This window comes from Equus caballus, chromosome 16 (assembly GCF_041296265.1).
Source record: "Equus caballus isolate H_3958 breed thoroughbred chromosome 16, TB-T2T, whole genome shotgun sequence".
NCBI classification, from domain to species: Eukaryota; Metazoa; Chordata; class Mammalia; order Perissodactyla; family Equidae; genus Equus; species Equus caballus.
The window spans coordinates 26979708-26997280 of record NC_091699.1 but is presented as its reverse complement, the minus strand read 5'-3'; positions in this window follow the sequence as shown (position 1 = coordinate 26997280).

The window sequence follows — 17573 nt, the reverse complement described above, 5'->3', positions numbered from 1 at the left end:
TTTGTATTTCAGGTTGTCTGTAAGTGCACCTTATGTAAATTTCAAATGCTTCATTAAATCCATTTCGAATAGACTCTAGGATCAGATGGGTTTTTTCCTTTTTGTTTAAAATTTGACTATTTTAAAGCTTAATGTATGGATATTTCTATTTTAAAATAAATTTCTCTGGCTGTAACAAATGGATGTGGTCATTACCTCAGAGACTGAAGATGAGCACCAAACTTATTTCCTATTGCTAATAAGAAATCTGCTATCAGTCAAGTTCATTTGTAGAGATTTACATACTGTTGGAAGAGAGTTTGAAAGATGGGGCATAGGAGGATCCTGAACTCGGCTCCTCCCACGCTCACAGCAAATCAACAACTACCTGTGGAATGATTTCCTCTGAGAGCTCTGGAAATGGGATAGAAAGAACCTCCCCAACAAGGGACAAACAACAGAGGTGAAAAAAGCAGAGATACAGCCCCACTGAGGAAATTGCCACGCCCCAGCCACAGCGCTTCATGGCTGGGAGTGATCTCAAAGTTATGGAGATTTTGCCAGAGAAGTAGGGGAATCGAGTTCCACATTAGACCCTTAGACCCCAGCCGTTAGACCCAGCACAAGAGAAATGAGATCCCACAGTATCTGGCTTTGCTGGCTTTGAAAGCCAATGGGGAATATGCCTAGGAAAACTACAGAACTTCAGGGGGAAAAAAATCTCGTTCATATAGGGCCCACACACAGAGTCACTCGACCTGGAAACCAGCACAAAAACACCAGATAGAGAAGTACATAGCTCATTGGTAAAAGAGACTCATTTACTAAGCTTGGTGCACATCCCAGAGAGGCAATGGGGTAGCTGGGCCCTTCCCTCAGGGACTGAGAAACTGGCAGCAGCCATTATTGTGACCTGGTTCAGTGGTGCTGACACAGATGCTGTCAGGTGCTATTGGAATCTTTCCTCTAGCCTCTGCCCTGCCTACTAGAGCACTCGAGGTAATAAGCATAGCCAAGCAGCAGGCAGCCCACCCAGGAACTGTCCTCACCCATTAGCGAGATTGCAGCCAACTTGTGGGTACAAGGCAGACTCATGGGCTTGAAGCAGGCTTGTGGACCCACAGAGGCCTTGTGGGCCTGAGGTGGACTTGTGGGCCCACAGCAAACTTGTGCCACTGGCCATCATGAACAACCACAAAGGGGAGCTGCCTTTCCTACCAATGCCTGAAATGATTGTGTGCTGCTTCGCCTGGGGCCTGCCCCACCCATCTCTTCTCCTGAGGCAGCTGTGTACCACAGGGGAGCATAGCTAGTTCTTGCCAGAGGCCTGCCCTGTCCAAATGTGACCTGACAACAGCCTCACGCCAGGCAGCTAGCCTCACCTAAAACCTGCCCCACCCACCAACACAGAGGCTGCTGAGCACCGCAGGGAGCTGCACCAGGGGCCTGTGCAATTATGTACACCTGAGTCTAGCAACCAGCCACGCTAAGGGCCTGACTTGCTTTCCAGCAAAACTGCAGTAGTGGTATACTATTAAACCTCACAGCCAGCCTTACCAGGGGCTTGCCCCACCCAATAAAGTACCTGTAGCAGTCACACACAGCTGAGCCTTATAACCAGTGAGGCTGGGGGCCAGTCTAGCCTACCCATGTGCTTGCAGCAATAGTAACCCTGCCACAATATAAGGGCACACACAGCCTACACATGGGACATTCCTGGAACATTTGGCACAGGAGACGAGAGGAGCATGCTACTGGGCCCCCTAAAGCATCTCTTACATACATCCACATTTATCAGAACAGGAGAAGTACCTGATCTAGCTAATACATAGAAATAAACAAAGAGAAGTAGGCAAAATGAAGAGACAAGGGAATATGCTCCAAATAAGAGAACAGGACAAATCCTCAGAAAAAGAACTAAATGAAACAAAGATAAACAATCTAAGTGATAAAGAGTAGAAACTAATAGTCATAAGGATGCTCACTTATCTGAGGAGAATAGATGAACACAGTGAGAACTTCAACAAAGAATTAGAAAATATAAAAAAGAACCAATCAAGCTGAAGACTACGACAATAGAAATGAAAAATTCATTAGAGGTAATCAACAGCAGAGTAGATGATGCAGAAGGGATCAGTGATCTGGGTGAAAGAGTAGAGGACATCACTGAAGTTGAACAGAAAAAAACAGTTAAAAAGAACAAGGACAGTCTAAGGGGCCTCTGGGACAACATCGAGCATACTAACATCCACATTATAGATGTCCCAGAAGAAGAGAAAGACAAAGGGACAGAGGACTTATTTGAAGAAATAGTAGTTGAAAACTTCCCTAACCTGGTAAACAAAACATCCAGGTACAGGAAGGACAGAGAGTAGCAAATAAGATGAACCCAAAGAGGCTCACACCAAGACACATTATAATTAAAATATCAAGAATTAAAGATAAAGAGAGAATTCTAAAAGCTGGAAGAGAAAAGCAACAAGTTACATACAAAGGAAACCCCATAAGACTATCAGCTGACATCTCAGCAGAAACCTTACAGGGTAGAAGGGAGTGGCACAATATACTCAAAGTGCTAAAAGGAGAAAACCTGCAACCAAGAATACTCTACCCAGCAAACTTATCAATCAGAATGGAAGGAGAGATAAAGAGTTTTACAAATAAGCAAAAACTAAAGGAGTTCATCACCACCAAACTGGCCTTATAAGAAAAGTCAAAGGAACTCATTTAAGTGGAAAAGAAAAGGCTGCAAATAGGAATAAGAAATTATCAAAGAAAAAATATCACTGGTAAAGGCAAATATACTGGAAAGGTAGTGGATCAACCACCTATAAAGCTTGTATGAAGGTCAAAAGACAGAAGTACTAAAATTATCTTTTTCTTGATAAGAGGTTAAGGGATACACAAAAATAAAGGAGGTAAAATATGATATTGAAAACATAAAATGTGGAGGGGAAGAGAGTAAAAGCATAGGGCTTTTAGTAAGAGGTCAAACTTAAGAGACCATCAACTTAATATAGATTGCTATTTACATTAGTTATTACATATGAACCTCATGGTAACCGCAAATCAGAAACCTACAATGAATACACATAAAAGTAAAAACAAAGGAACCCAAACATAGCACTAAAGAAAGCCATCAAATCACAAGGGAAGAGAGCAAGAGAAGAAGAAAGGAACAGAGAAACACTACAAAAACATCATTAAAAAGTAACAAAACAGCAGTAAGTATATTTTAAATATAAGAGGACTAAATGCTCAGTCAAAAGGCATAGGGTGGCTAAATGGATAAAAAACAAGACCCATATATATGCTGCATACAAAAGACACACTTCAGACCTAAAGACACTCACAAACTGAAAGTGAAGGAATGGAAATAGCTATTCCACACAAATGGCAATGAAAAGAAAGCTGGGGTAGCATTACTTATATCAGACAAAATAGACTTTAAAACAAACACTGCAACAAGAGACAAAGAAGGGCATTACATAATGATAAAGGGAACACTCCAATAAGAGGATATAACACTTGTAAATATCCATATGCCCAACATAAGAGCACCTAAATACATAAAGCAAATATTAACAGACTTAAAAGGAGAAATTGACAGTAACATAATAATAGTAGAGGATCATAACACTCTGCTTATATCACTTACATCAACCATCATCCAGAGAGAAGACCAATAAGGAAACATTGGCCTTAAATGACAAATTAGACCAGATGGACTTAATAGATATATATATAGAACATTCCATCCAAAAAGTGCAGAATATACATTCTTTTTGAATGCACAAGGAACATTTTCCAGGATGGATCATGTATTAGGCCACTAAACAGGTAACAATAAGTTTAAGAAGTTTGAAATAATATCAAGCATCTTTTCTGAACACAACTGTATGAAACTAGAAACCAACTACAAGAAGAAAACTGGAAAAGTCACAAATATATGGAAATTAAACAAAATGCTACTTAACTACTATTGGGTCAACAAAAAAAATCAAAGGAGGAATCAAAAAATACCTGAAGAAAATGAAAATGAAAATATGACATATTAAAATCTATGAGATACAGCAAAAGTGCTACTAAGGGAGAAGTTTATAGCAATGCAGACCTAGCTCAAGAAATAAGAAAAATCTCAAATAATCTAACAATACACCTAGAGGAACTAGAGAAAGAACTAAAGGTTGGTGGTTACCAGAGGGGAAGGGGTAGGAGGCTGGCTGAATGACGTAAAAGGGCACATTTGTGTGGTGATGGATGATGATTAGACTTTGGGTGGTGAACACGATGTAGTCTACACATATCAAAATATAATGATGTATGCCTGAAATTTATATAATGTTATAAACCAGTATCACCTCAATAAAAAATTAATTTTAAAAAATCATAATGTTTTGGTGGTTCTTACATTACTACTAATGCCATTATTTCAACTATTACTCAATTAACATCACTATCATCATGTTCTTCATCATCAATATTTATTGAGTGCTAAATGTGAGCAAGCTCTATGCTAAAGGCCTATGTCCATTATTTTATTTAATCATCTCAATAGCTCTCTCTAAGATACATGCTATTATTATTCTCTGTTTATGGAGACTTGGAAATTATAAGTACTTACCCAAATTCACACCGCAAATAAAAGATGAACCCAAACTTCACATCCAGGCAGCCTAACTTTAAAGCTCTAATTTCTTAACCACTATACTTTGCTACTCCGCATTATAAATGAAATATTAGGTATTTAACTTTTAATTTTTCTATGTTTTGTCACCCTTTTTGGAGACTTCTATGTAGCTGTGATTTCAATTTTTTCCAATAATCTTTTCTCCGTTTCTTTCTCAGAATTGAAATCTTTCAATTTTAGGTAGGCACTTCGCCATCAAGAATATCCCAAATTTCCTATGCATCAATGTGATCAAGGCCGGCTAATGAGTTGTCAATGAAATTTCTCCTTAAAAAGGAGAAAGTGTATCATCCTTTGATCCTCTGTTCACTCTCCCAATTGGATCTGAGTCCTGGGGTTGGCACTGGACTAGCCATCTCAGGTAATATGCTATGGAATCCACAGGCTAAGGATGATAGAGAAGCAATGCAGAAGGACCCTGGGTCCTTGACCCTGTGCCACACTGAACAGCCCTAAACCAACTTTTTCCAGGCTTATTTCCCTTGGGAGAGAAATGAATTCCTATTGTATTTATATCTCAGTTATTTTGGGTTTTGATCTGTTAAATCAAAACTAATCCTACCTAATACATTCTTTGAAGGCAGAAAGTCTTTTATACAAGTATGAATACTCCTAACATTTAAAAGGTACTTGATAAATATCAGATGGTTTTATGGTAATTATAGATTTCCAAATATGTCCAAGGCCTAAAACCATGAAAATCCCACTAAGTCTGTTATACATAAATCTAAAACTGTAGTATACTTGAAACTCTCAGAATTGGATAGTTTATTAGGCTAAGGTTTATTTTGCAGGCACTCCAGTAACTTCTTTCATATTAACACATGATAGCGTTGATATAAAATGCTATTATACGTAGTTAGGCGCACTCCCAGTGCTAACAGAATAAGGAAAAGCTACATTCAAGATAAGTCCCCTTTCTGAATTAATGTATCTCTTATTATAGCAATCTTAACTCACATTATTATAGTAAAGAGCCTTTCAGCAATTACTATAGAAATCCTCATTCTAGTAGTTGTGCACACTTTTGTTCGTTTAATTGGAGTTATTGTGGTACAGCCTTATAAAAGGAATATTCTGGAAGTTAGTATAAACCAACTCAAGAGGGAAGCCAGTCCAAGAATCCCCTTCCAGCAAGAGCTATCAATGATACAGAGCTGAGATGCTAAATAAGAGAAGAAAGTGCACCATAAAATTATTGAAGAACCAACCTTATACAGCCGAATGATGCTTTTGTCTTGGGAACACTGTCTAATATGTTACACTGTCAGATACATGACAATCTTGTGATAGAATAAAATGGAACAGCATTCATATTCAGCTGCGTCTTCTTTTATTTACTAACTCAATCTTTTCATAAATATTTTCCAAGCCCCTAGGCTAGGCACTAGTCTGACCTCTGGTGATAGAGAAATAAACAATATTGACAAAAGTCATGTCTGCCTGGAGCTTAGTTTCTTATGGAGGAAGACAGACAATAACGATCAGCAATTGAAAAACTAAGGTATTTTTAGATAGTAGTTAAATAGATAGTGCAGGTCAGGTCAGAGCTCTCTGAGGTTGTGTGACTTGAGCTGAGACCTCAATGACAAGACATGGCAATCGCATGAAAATTTGGAGGAAGAGCCATTTAGGCAGGGGAAATAAGTGCATAGGACTTGAAGCTGGAACAAACTTCAGTGATTTAAGAGATTGGAGATAACTTCAAAGCTTCTGGAGCAAAGTGGGAAAGGAGAGAGTGGCAGTGCCTAAGATCAGAGGGGTGGGCAGGACTGGATCGTGTAGGACCTAAAAGGCTGTGGTAAGATGTTTGAATTTTATTCTCAGTTCTTCCAGCATGAAAGGCAGGGGAAGTAACAATTTGATCTTAGAGATCTGTTGTTCTTTGGCTGTCTACAGCTTCCAGCTGAACCTTAGAAATAGATTTTTAGGATGTAAACTCTTAAGTTTTCATATCTATGTAATCTAAGTGACCATCATTGCCAGAAATTGTCTGATATTTCACAAGTGCTCATGTTAATGGAAATATGGAGGCTAGAACAAGTTATAGATTCTTGTGACCTATGATAAATCATGAATCTTACTCAATTATGAGCCGCTTTTTATTCATACTGAAAGCATACAGAAATAGTAAACTTAGCCTCACCTGTTGGTAATATATTAAGTTGATTAAATATTGATTTTTAAATTTAGATCTGTCATTTCTTATTTAATAATATTTCAGATTTGCATTTTCCTATTTATTACTCTTATATCCATTTTTAAAAACATATCTTTGAAAAGCTGTAGTAAACTACCAAGTACATGGATAGGAGTGGGCACATGGAGAAACAGTATCACCAAATTGTATTTGTGGAAATCTTCTTATATCGTTGGCAAAGTGTGTAAAGTGTGTTCTGCTGGGTGGACTTAAATTTTGGAATTAAGCATAAGAGGCAGATACCCTGCTCTGTTTGCAGTATCTAAGTCAGAGACAGTAAATACACACTCATGTCACCTGCTTCTATAAGGAACACAGATGTCGCCAATCAGCTTGCTCCTGTAGGCCCCTGCCTCCACCTCAGAATCCTTTTCATCACTACGTTCTATGTAGCCACTACTCCTCGATGAGTTGTCAACAGAAACTAGCCCATCAGTTGCCCTTGCCTTAAACTAACAAGGAGCAAAGAAGATACGCATCTTTCCAGATGTGAAAGTTCTCTGTTCATTTCTCACAATAGAGTATAACTTATAAAGAATACTCGGGACTTAGGGTAAGATAAATAAAATGCTTGACATATAGGAAGTGTTTAGTAATAGATTCCATACAATTCCCAGAAACCTAAATGATACTATTTTAGTCTCAGAGTTCCAAAAAGTTTTTGCTCTCAAATTGGACCTTTTCTACTTCCATTATCAATACTATCTGGACTCCTATTTAAGGGAACATCCAAAGGGAAATAATACCTCCCCCAAAACTTATTTGCTATGATTTTAAGTCAGAACTTTATTGCTTTTGTCCAAATGCCTTTACAAGACTTAGCAATACTAACACTGTGATCTTTAAAATAAGTTCTAAAGAAGAGAGGAGAAGGAAGACATGAGCAAAAGGCCATTGATTTAGGTGAAGAATAAGGAAAAAATTTTGTTTGCAATATTTGGACAAAATATTATGAGTTATGTTTATAATAATATATTAGAAAATAAGATTCTAGCGTAAGTCATTGGGCATGAAATGTCATCTACACCTTGTGTGATTTCTGTTAAAGAGGAATTAAAAACTTGAGCAAGTACCCATGCTAATGCATTGTTAAAAATGCTTCTTTGTACTGGGATATATTTCTATATAATTTGTATAACTTTTTAAAAGTATCTTCAATGGTAAAGGCTGAATTAAAAACAATCCTTCTTATCTAAGTTTCCTGTTCCTAAGAAGCTTTTTGTTTTTACTAGAGGCTCTTGAGAATTATAGTTCATAGCAACTGAAAAATATAGACTCCCAGCTCCATACCAAGAAATGTTAATTCAGAGGGTCCATGATGGGGTGAGGTGGAGGAGTGAGAGCATGTTGAAATTTTCTAGTGGTTAAGAGGCATGTGGGTAATTCACAAATAATGTTATTTTACTTGTTTCTAGTCACATATGTGCATTTGTATTCGAATTTCAAGTAATTTTAAATGACAGTATGGGAATCCCACTTCATCAAAATGAGGAACAGGTTAAAAATAAGCGGACTCAGAAACACAGCACCTTGAGAGAAGGCAAGTTTTATTCATTTTTGAGCCCTGAGTTTAGTGCTGGCTCTCAATAAATGTTTGTTGAATGATGAATAATCTAGGTGAAACTTTATCTTTTAAAAACGGAGATGACTGTTCTCCAAATGGAATATAAATGCAAAAATGTACCTCTATAGATTTTAATTTCCCTATGGATCTCCCAGCTGCAACAGCTGTTTTATATATTACAGGAACACAGTCCTTACTCGCTAACTCTGACCCTGAAAATGTCTGTTACAAATAACTGAGCTCTCTAATAGTTCATAATGACCCTGTCCTCCGAGCAGAACTAATCAGCAATTTGGAATCAAATTGGCAATTCTAAAAATGAGACATTGCTCACATTGATTTCTTATGTGCTTATCATCTTTGCATTAAAGGCGACAATTTCAATATGTTAGCATCAATCAATACCGTGAATAAACTTTCAAACCATAGGGTTTGATGATTTATGACCTATTGTGATGTTAATTTCTTCTTAACTCCCAGTGCCAATGTTTGCAGTGAGAAAGCTAATATTACACTGGGAAACTCATAATTTCACTTAAATTGATAATATTTAAGTATTATTTTGTTTTTACCCTCCTTTGAATTGTTTATGGTAATCTAATGAGTTTCCTACCTAGATTATGCTTTAAAATATTGTTAAATACAAATGATAAAATTTGCCATACTCATTATGTTGACTGATGCTGCATACAAAAGTCTTGAAAAGATATTTTTAAAACATGTTGATAGTTATTTTTTAGGAAAAAATCTATATTGTTCCATAAATTGTTTGTAGAAAATGTCTGAACCTGTTAGCATGGTTATAGGGAACAAGGAGGTCAAAGCTGTGAAATAATTCTCATGGGACCAGTTGAGATCACATGGAGAAAATCTCTTCACCAGCTTGCAACTCTAATCCTAAACCACTATCAAAGACCAGTACTTCTATTCAGAGAGATGATTAAGTTATAGAGCTTAACTGGCTTAATAGGAATTCAACAACCAAAGTTCTAAAAACATAATAAAACACGTAAATTATAGTAAGATCAAAAAAGTGTTGCCTTCACATTTGATACATATTCTTAAAGTGTCATACATTTTAAATGATTCAAATCCAAATCACAGATGGCTGAGGTACTAAAATAATGTTAATGCACTCTTTCATAGTGAATAAATTTATCTATGGGAAGTCAGTCTAGAAATGTGCTAGAAATGAACTCTGAGTACCTATCTCCTTTAGGCTAAGCTTGATCTCAAATACAAGACAATTAACCTTTTTAGTCTTTCTTTCCTGGTAGTCAAGTGACTTTGAGCTAATGATGTATAGCTTGATATAAGTAGAAGAATAATTGTCAGGTTTATTTTCTATTCAACTCAAAAATGATTTTTCTATAAATTCTTACAGTGTGTCTAGATAAGAGCTAAATCAGGATGTATTTCCTAGTATTGAAAACATCAAAGTTTAAGAGCATCTATTACCCATTGTAAAAATAGGTCTTCGGTTACTTTTTCTCTTAACGATTTAAAATTTAAAACCTATTTCTAAAGTTAAATGTAAAATATATCTATTACTTTTATATTCAGGAATGTGCTTAATTTATGTCTTTTTTAACAATGCAAATATTTCTTTATCATTTGCTCAAGTTTTATTGTCAGTGTATTTTATTATACTTTCATTAATTGCTCTCAAAGGGTAGTTAAGTAACTATATAGTACTAACTTGAAATCTTAGCAGAGTGCCTTAGAGGATTTTGAGCGGTTGGCAAAGTCAAATGTGAAAGAAACAGCCTTTTGGATTGTATTCTTCGTCAGTTACCACAAGTCACATCCTATTGATCTCCCAAAGTATATTGGAGGGAAACAGAGGTATAATGTCTATCACATGTCACATCATGCTCATTTCATAAAAATGTTCCCATCAAGGAAGTATTAACAATTTACCTGGGAAGATCTCTCGAGATATTTGGTTTTGTCTATGAAAAGAAGAAGGAGTTCCCTTCAGTGGAGCATTGCGTGCAAATTCATTGACAGTATTTGAACAGTTTTAAAAATACAAATTGTGTGTGCTTGGCATTGCTCTCTGAATGCTTTTTAGCATTCAGGAATGTATGTGGCAGAAACTATCTTGATTATATTCCATAACAAGAACATGTCAAAGATGTTATTAAATCTTATAAATCACTAGGCTGGAGTAAATAGTACCTGAAGTTGGCCATCTTCATTTTAAGAGGCACATACATATACTGTGGATAACTGATGTTTTAGAAATTATTACCTCATATGCTTTTCTTTTTGAGGGAGATTAGCCCTGAGCTAACATCTGCTGTCAATCCTCCTCTTTTTGCTGAGGAAGACTGGCCCTGAGCTAACATCCATGCCCATCTTCCTCTACTTTGTATGTGGGATGCCTGCCACAGTGTGGCTTGACAAGTGGTGCATAGGTCTGTACCCAGGATCTGAACTGGAGAATCATGGGCCGCCAAAGTGAAAAGTGAACTTAACCACTGTGCCACCAGGCTGGCCCCCTTACTACCCCATATACTTTTAAGTACCAAGTTTCTTCTTTGGTATATTATAATCCATTGCAACTTGAAGTTATGAAATACACTATTTTTTAAAAATATCATGACCCTCCAGAGGCCAAGTTTCTGGCTCCACTTTCAAAGATAAGCTTGCAGACAACATAATCACTTATGAATATTGTGAAGAAGACATATAAAGGAGATGTAGCAAATACATAATACTTTATCATAGAACACATAAACATATAGTATTTGTCAAAAGTGGAAGGTTTTAATACCAATTTACAATAAAGGCAAGGAGATAGTGCTAGGGACAAGAAACTGTTGAATCAAGAAAAATGATGTCAATGGAAAAAGTATTTCAAATTTGTAGTGCTGAAGTTGATTCTTAAAGTGTTTGACTTTTTTGAATCAAGTTTCAATAGCATCAAATTCAGTTAGTAACACGTGCAAGGTTTCCTTTGTGAATTGAGAAACATCTTTATTCAATTGTCAAATATGTCAATATTCCAGCCATTCTTAGTAAATAGCTCCCTCTTTAGACTTATGAGAGTTATCAACATTTATTTATTCCTCGGAAAATCAAATTTACAGGGACTTTGGTGTAGGTACCTGTTGAAATCTAATCACTATGTTAGTTTTGGGAAAAAAAAACCTGCTTGTGGAACAAATAAAATCTCTTGAAACAAAGGATTGAAAATAAATTACAGTAATTAAGAGCTGAAATTGGAATATTAAGCTATGCTTAAATAGATTAACTTGATACTTTTATATAATGATTACAGTAGTAATAAAACCTAAACATTTAAAATACTACAGTCTATTTTAAATCCAGCTGGTGAATTAATATATCAAACTCTAAGCTTTTGAGCCTGTTTTTAAATTTGGCAATGTTTTATTTTCTTATTTGTCAGCTTTCTTAGAGTGTTTTCATCCTTTTCTTGCTCTGCATGGACAGAACTCTACAGTTATATTCCTATTATGGGATTGGGTCAGCTTCTCTTAGGCTCAGTGATTGTACGTTTCTGTCATCAACTGGATTATTCCTTATTAAAATCTGAAGCCTTTATTATGCTCCATTAATAAGGATGTTTCTCTCTCTTTCTCTAAGTAACATGTTTATTTTCTCAAATTAGAAATCTAATAGATTTTAAAGAATTTTTTTAAGTTTAAAAAGTATTACAGAACTCCAAAAAGGAAATAAAATAAAAACCACTATTCATTATATCATCATATAGATATAATCACACTTAATATTTAATAAACTTACTTTGGCCTGTTTTTGTATCATATGTTTTTATAAAATTGGGATGAAGCCAAAAATGTGGTTTTATACCATTTCCAAAAAATCAATATTTTAACAATAGCTGTGAATGATACATTATATGCATTTCCCTCATGTAATTAAACATCTTTAAAAAAAATCATTGGGAATTTCTGAATATTTGATCAAATGAAAATACCAAATCAATTTGGACATTTTTGCATATTTAGAATATTGTTACAGTGACTATCTTTACACCTGTATCTTTGAATGACTTTCTGATTATTTCCTTAGCTAATTTCCCGTAAGTGAAATGGTTGAGTGGAATGACAAGACACCTTTGATTTAGTGCCAAGTAGCTTTTCAGAATGGCTGCACAAAGTATTACTCCTAAAAAAAGATTCAGATTTGAATGATTTAAGATTGATCATTTTTAGCTACAATCTAATTTACCAAGCCCTCCCCTCCACACCCACACCCCCCAACACCCTCCTCCACTATAGTAAACATCTTATTGACTCTATGTGTATGAACAGACTGCTTTAAAAAGAAGAGAAATTTCAAATCTTTCCAGGAAGTAGATAATAGGTATGCTGGTGGCATTTAACTGAGGTGTTTCCAGTTATTATTTAATTTGCATTTTAAAAGCATTTATTATAAGTTAATGAATCAATTGATGCTCCAGGGAACACTTAATAAGATTTATTGCCTTATAAAATTTATATGGCTCTCAGCTAAATAGCCAAGATTATAATTATTAGCAGTTGCATAATTACATTTGTGGTAATTCTAGAGATGACCAAAGATAGGAAATATCTGTAACTTTTTACATTTTGTATGGAAATGAATGGCTTTAGCACATGATTTTAAAACATATTCATAACGTCAAAGCACTTGTATTTATTTTTTTTAGTTTGAAAGGTATTAAAAAATCTATTAACTAAAAGTATAAGTCCTTCATAAATCGCAGTAGGGCAGAGCAACTGAAACAGCAATTAATTAGAAAATGTTAAAATCTGAAGAGATTAAAATGCCATGTTGCCCATATAATCTGTAGCTACCCCCGCCTGGAAAATGGAAGTTTCCTAGCCGTCCACAACAGGTCTTCTGAGTGTTTTACAAGCTGTTCTCAGGCCACTTCTACTCATCCATTCTGTGTTCCAGCTTACCTGGCTCCAGGACCGTACGCAGGTCTGTTACTTAATTGAAGGCATTTTTCCTTCCCTGCATGCCCTCCTTCGTCCTCTCCTTTTCCCCCTGTCCAACTGCTCCTGTGGGGCGCACCGATATTTCCTCCATGAAATCTTTTCCATCAGTCTCCTCTTAACGTTGCTTTTCTGATCCTTCGTAATATTTAATCTTGTCTGATACTTTCCTGTTTCTATTCCTTCTACCTAGTAACCCATTCCTCCTCGTTTATCTGAGAGAAGTGTATTATGATATGGTGTGAAAGCCTTGGTCATGAGCATGACTTGCTTTGGCCAATGGGACATTAGCAAACGTGACACAAGCAGAAGCTTGAAAAGTACTTGCCCACTGCCCCTCTCCTGGAAACTCTTCTACTACCATTCTCTCTGCTTACCTGTGAGGGTGAATGACCACATGGATCAGAGATGAGCCATCTGAGTTAATGCCCACCTTACCAAGCACCCCTCACCCGACTATTGGCTACCTAGCTGTAGTCACATGAATGTCCCAGGAGAGACAAGCATAAGACACTCCCTGCTGAACCAGTCCAACTTGCTGACATATAGAATCACAGGCAAATAAAATAGTTGATATTTAAGTCATGAAGTTTTGAAGTATTTTTTTTTAATTCAGCAATAGATAACTGTTAAAATTATCTGCCTAACCTCTCAGACCTGTTTCTTCACCCATAAAATGAAGACTCTAACCCCCTGTTGGTTGGTCCAAATGACGTAATGTAATACTCTCGCCCTTGGAGTAGAGCATCTAGACTCACACCGTCTGATTTCAACCTTGGCTCTGTCATATCTAACTGGTTTTCCTTTTCCTATTTCTCTAAAATAAATAAATAAATAAATAAATAACATCTCTGTGCTTCGGTTTTCTCACTTACAAAAATGTATGTAATAACAGTACCTGTGTATCAGTTAGGAATTTTTTGCTGCAAGTGGCAGAAAACCTGATTTAAATTGGTTTGAGGAATATGGCTCAGTTAATTGAAAAATGAAAGTGTAGCCTGTTGTCAGGCACTTCTGCTTTCAGGAGTCTGAACACATCATTAGAATGTTCTCTCTCTCCATGTATCAACCACTCTCCTTCATGTTGCTGTCATTGTTAGTCTTCACGACGTATTGAGATGGCCACCAGTGACTCTACATCCACAGCATTTCAGGTCAAATCCAGAGAAAGAAGGAAGACTCTCAAAAGTCTTATTAGCTTTAGCTAATTTGTGTTCCTGTCACATGGCAAGATTGTCCAAATCTGTGTCATATGATCAACCTTGAACCTAAGTTAGGAGTCAGTCACTGGAGTCACAGAGACTAATGGTGGAGGACATGGTAATCATCCTGAGGAATATTACCTGAAGAAGGCCCATTGATAAAAACAGTGGCTATCTCTACCATTTATCCCATAGAGAGTAGTTAAGTGAGCCACTGAATGTGAATGAATGTATACACACAGTGCTAAGGATGCCACATAGCAAGAACTCATCTCATAGCAAGAAATATTATCTGTAAATATTAATATGAACACATAGACAAAAAGCACCGGGTATTCTATATCCTGACTGTGGTGATGGTTATGTGAATTTACACATGTGATAAAATTACCTAGAACTAAATACATACACACACTCACGTGCATGTATAACTGGTAAAATAAGATCTGAATAAGATCAATGTTGGTTTCCTGCCTTAATATTGTACCACAGCTATGCAAGATGTTGCTGTTGGGGTAACTAGGTGAAGGTTATACATTCTCTCTCTATTATTCCTTACAACTGCATGTGAATCTATAAATGTCTCAAAATAAAAACTTTAAACAAAAAGCACTGAGCACAGAATCTGACACATAGTTGACATGAAGGGCAGTTATTATAATCATTATCTGAATTCTAAAGTAATGACCTTCTTTCCTTAAAAATACAAACTTCTAATCTCCTCCAAGAAGTCTTCCTGGTTTCCCCAGCCAGAACCAATTTGTCTTTCTGAAGGACTCTATTTCAAAGAATGTCACTGTTGCAGTAATTGAGGACAACTGAGTATCAGAGTTCTTCATTTGTGTCTCTGTCTCAATAAATTATGAGCTCCTGGAAGGCAAGGAATATCTTAATTTTACCTATTTTTTCATTCACATTTTCTATTTTTCCATATCTCTTAGCACCGGTCTTTTCCCATATTGGACTTTCAGAAAAATGTTGATTTGATATTCATGTGAGCATACATTTTTCATTATTGTAATAATTATCAAAACAAGACACTAGACATATTTCTTAATTGTGCTTATATGAGAACTATCATACAGTGGCTAATTTTTTCTGACCCAGCTTGTCTTGTGGAGTTTTCTTGTCAATGTTCAAAGAGACTCTGGAGATAAGAGATATCTACTAATAAAGGGCTTTATTTTACAGGAGCCTGGGGATCTGAGATTAGCTATTGAATGATCATCACAGCAGAACTTCAATTCCCTTTTTATTTAGGTGTTGTGGGTTTCCCTCACAGAAATTTTAAGTAGAAAGGAGTTCATGATCTCCTCCCGAGGAGTTTGTGATTCAAGTGAATTTTTGGAAGCAATGGAAAAAAAAAAAAAAAAAAAAAAAGAGCCAAGTGAGTTTTTTAATAGAGGATTACTCTTCCAGAAGTCGACTGTAATTCTCATATATATAGGTTTCCTGACCATGGCTGAGTGAACAGATAATAGCCTGTTTAGAAGGGTTTGCCTTTGTTCAGTGAAGGGCATTCTGTCCTCCCACCACCCAGCCTTTTCTTGTTCATCACGCCCAACCAGTAAGAGTGACGCCAAGTTCACAAATAGAAAGCAAGACCATTAACATATCAAGCACTTCCAAGATCAAAATACTGCATACGGCATGTGTGTTTTAATGAAAATCTCGACGCAGAAGCAGCTGAAGCCTGCGTTGTGTTTCCAAGATAAAAGTGCGATTTCAATGAGAAAAGAAACTTTTAACTCTCAAAGTAAAAATTGCTTCCTACATTTAGTGCCAATTAGTTTCCTATGTTACAATATATATCATTGCCAAACTACTTTTCAGAAGGAGGAGAAGCATGCATTCTTCCACCTGAATTTCCTTTTGCCTAGGGGAGTCTACACAGCCATGGTCTGGCTCCTGTTATAAATTTGTCTTGAAAGTTGGTCATTTCATTTATGTGGCACCCATTCCTCTTGGGGACTGGTGTTTCTGATGGCCTTATCTGTTACCCCTTGGTTTTGCATTCTTCAGTTGATGGCTTTGAAGCTAATGTCATTGATCACCGTGGTAGCACGGCTCGTCGTCCTGGGGAAAATGAGGTTACTGACTCCATTTCTTTTTCTCTAGCATATGCTGAGATGAGCTTATATATTTCTTCCCCTTTCTTTAGTGTTTCCTTTTCTGCTCACCTTCTTGACACCTTTCTTATAGAGGCAGGGAAATACAATCTCAAGCATGAAGGGATGGGGGATTTCAAAAGAAAAGGAAAATTTGGAGGCTGGAGAGTTTCATCTTTTGTCCTAGCAGAACACTACATTGGTTTTCTACTGCTATGTAACAAATTGCAATAAACTTAGAGGTTTAAATCAATGGATATGTATTATTGCACAGTTTCTATGGGTAAGGAGTCCAGATATGGCTTAACCAGATCCTCTACTCAGGATCTCAGAAATCTATAATCAAGGTGTCAGTTTGGGGGTCATTCTCAGCTGATGCTCAGAGTCCTCTTCCAATCTCATTTGGGATATTAGCAGAAATCAGTTCCTTGTGGCTGTAGGACTGAGGTCCTCAGCTCTCAGAAACTGTCCTCTTCATAGGGTTCATTCACATCACAGCTATTTGCTTTCTTCCTTCAGGCAAGAAAGGGAATCTCTCTATGGTTTCACCTTCTTTTAAGGGCTCATTTGATTAGGTTATGCCCAGCCAGCATCATCTCCCTTTTGATTAATTCAAAGTCAATTGATTAGTAGCTTAATCACAGGAATGATATCTCATCATATAGCCAAGTCTTATCCACTCTTATAGGGAGGAGGTTACACAAGGGTATGAGTCACTGGGGGTCATCTTAGAATTCTGCCTACCACAGGGGCAATGCCTGTCTTGTTCCTCTCTCCCTACTTCTTAGAACTGAACCTGGTGCATAATATGAAAATGGTAAAAATTTACCAAAAACATGAATGAATCACTCTCCTCATTC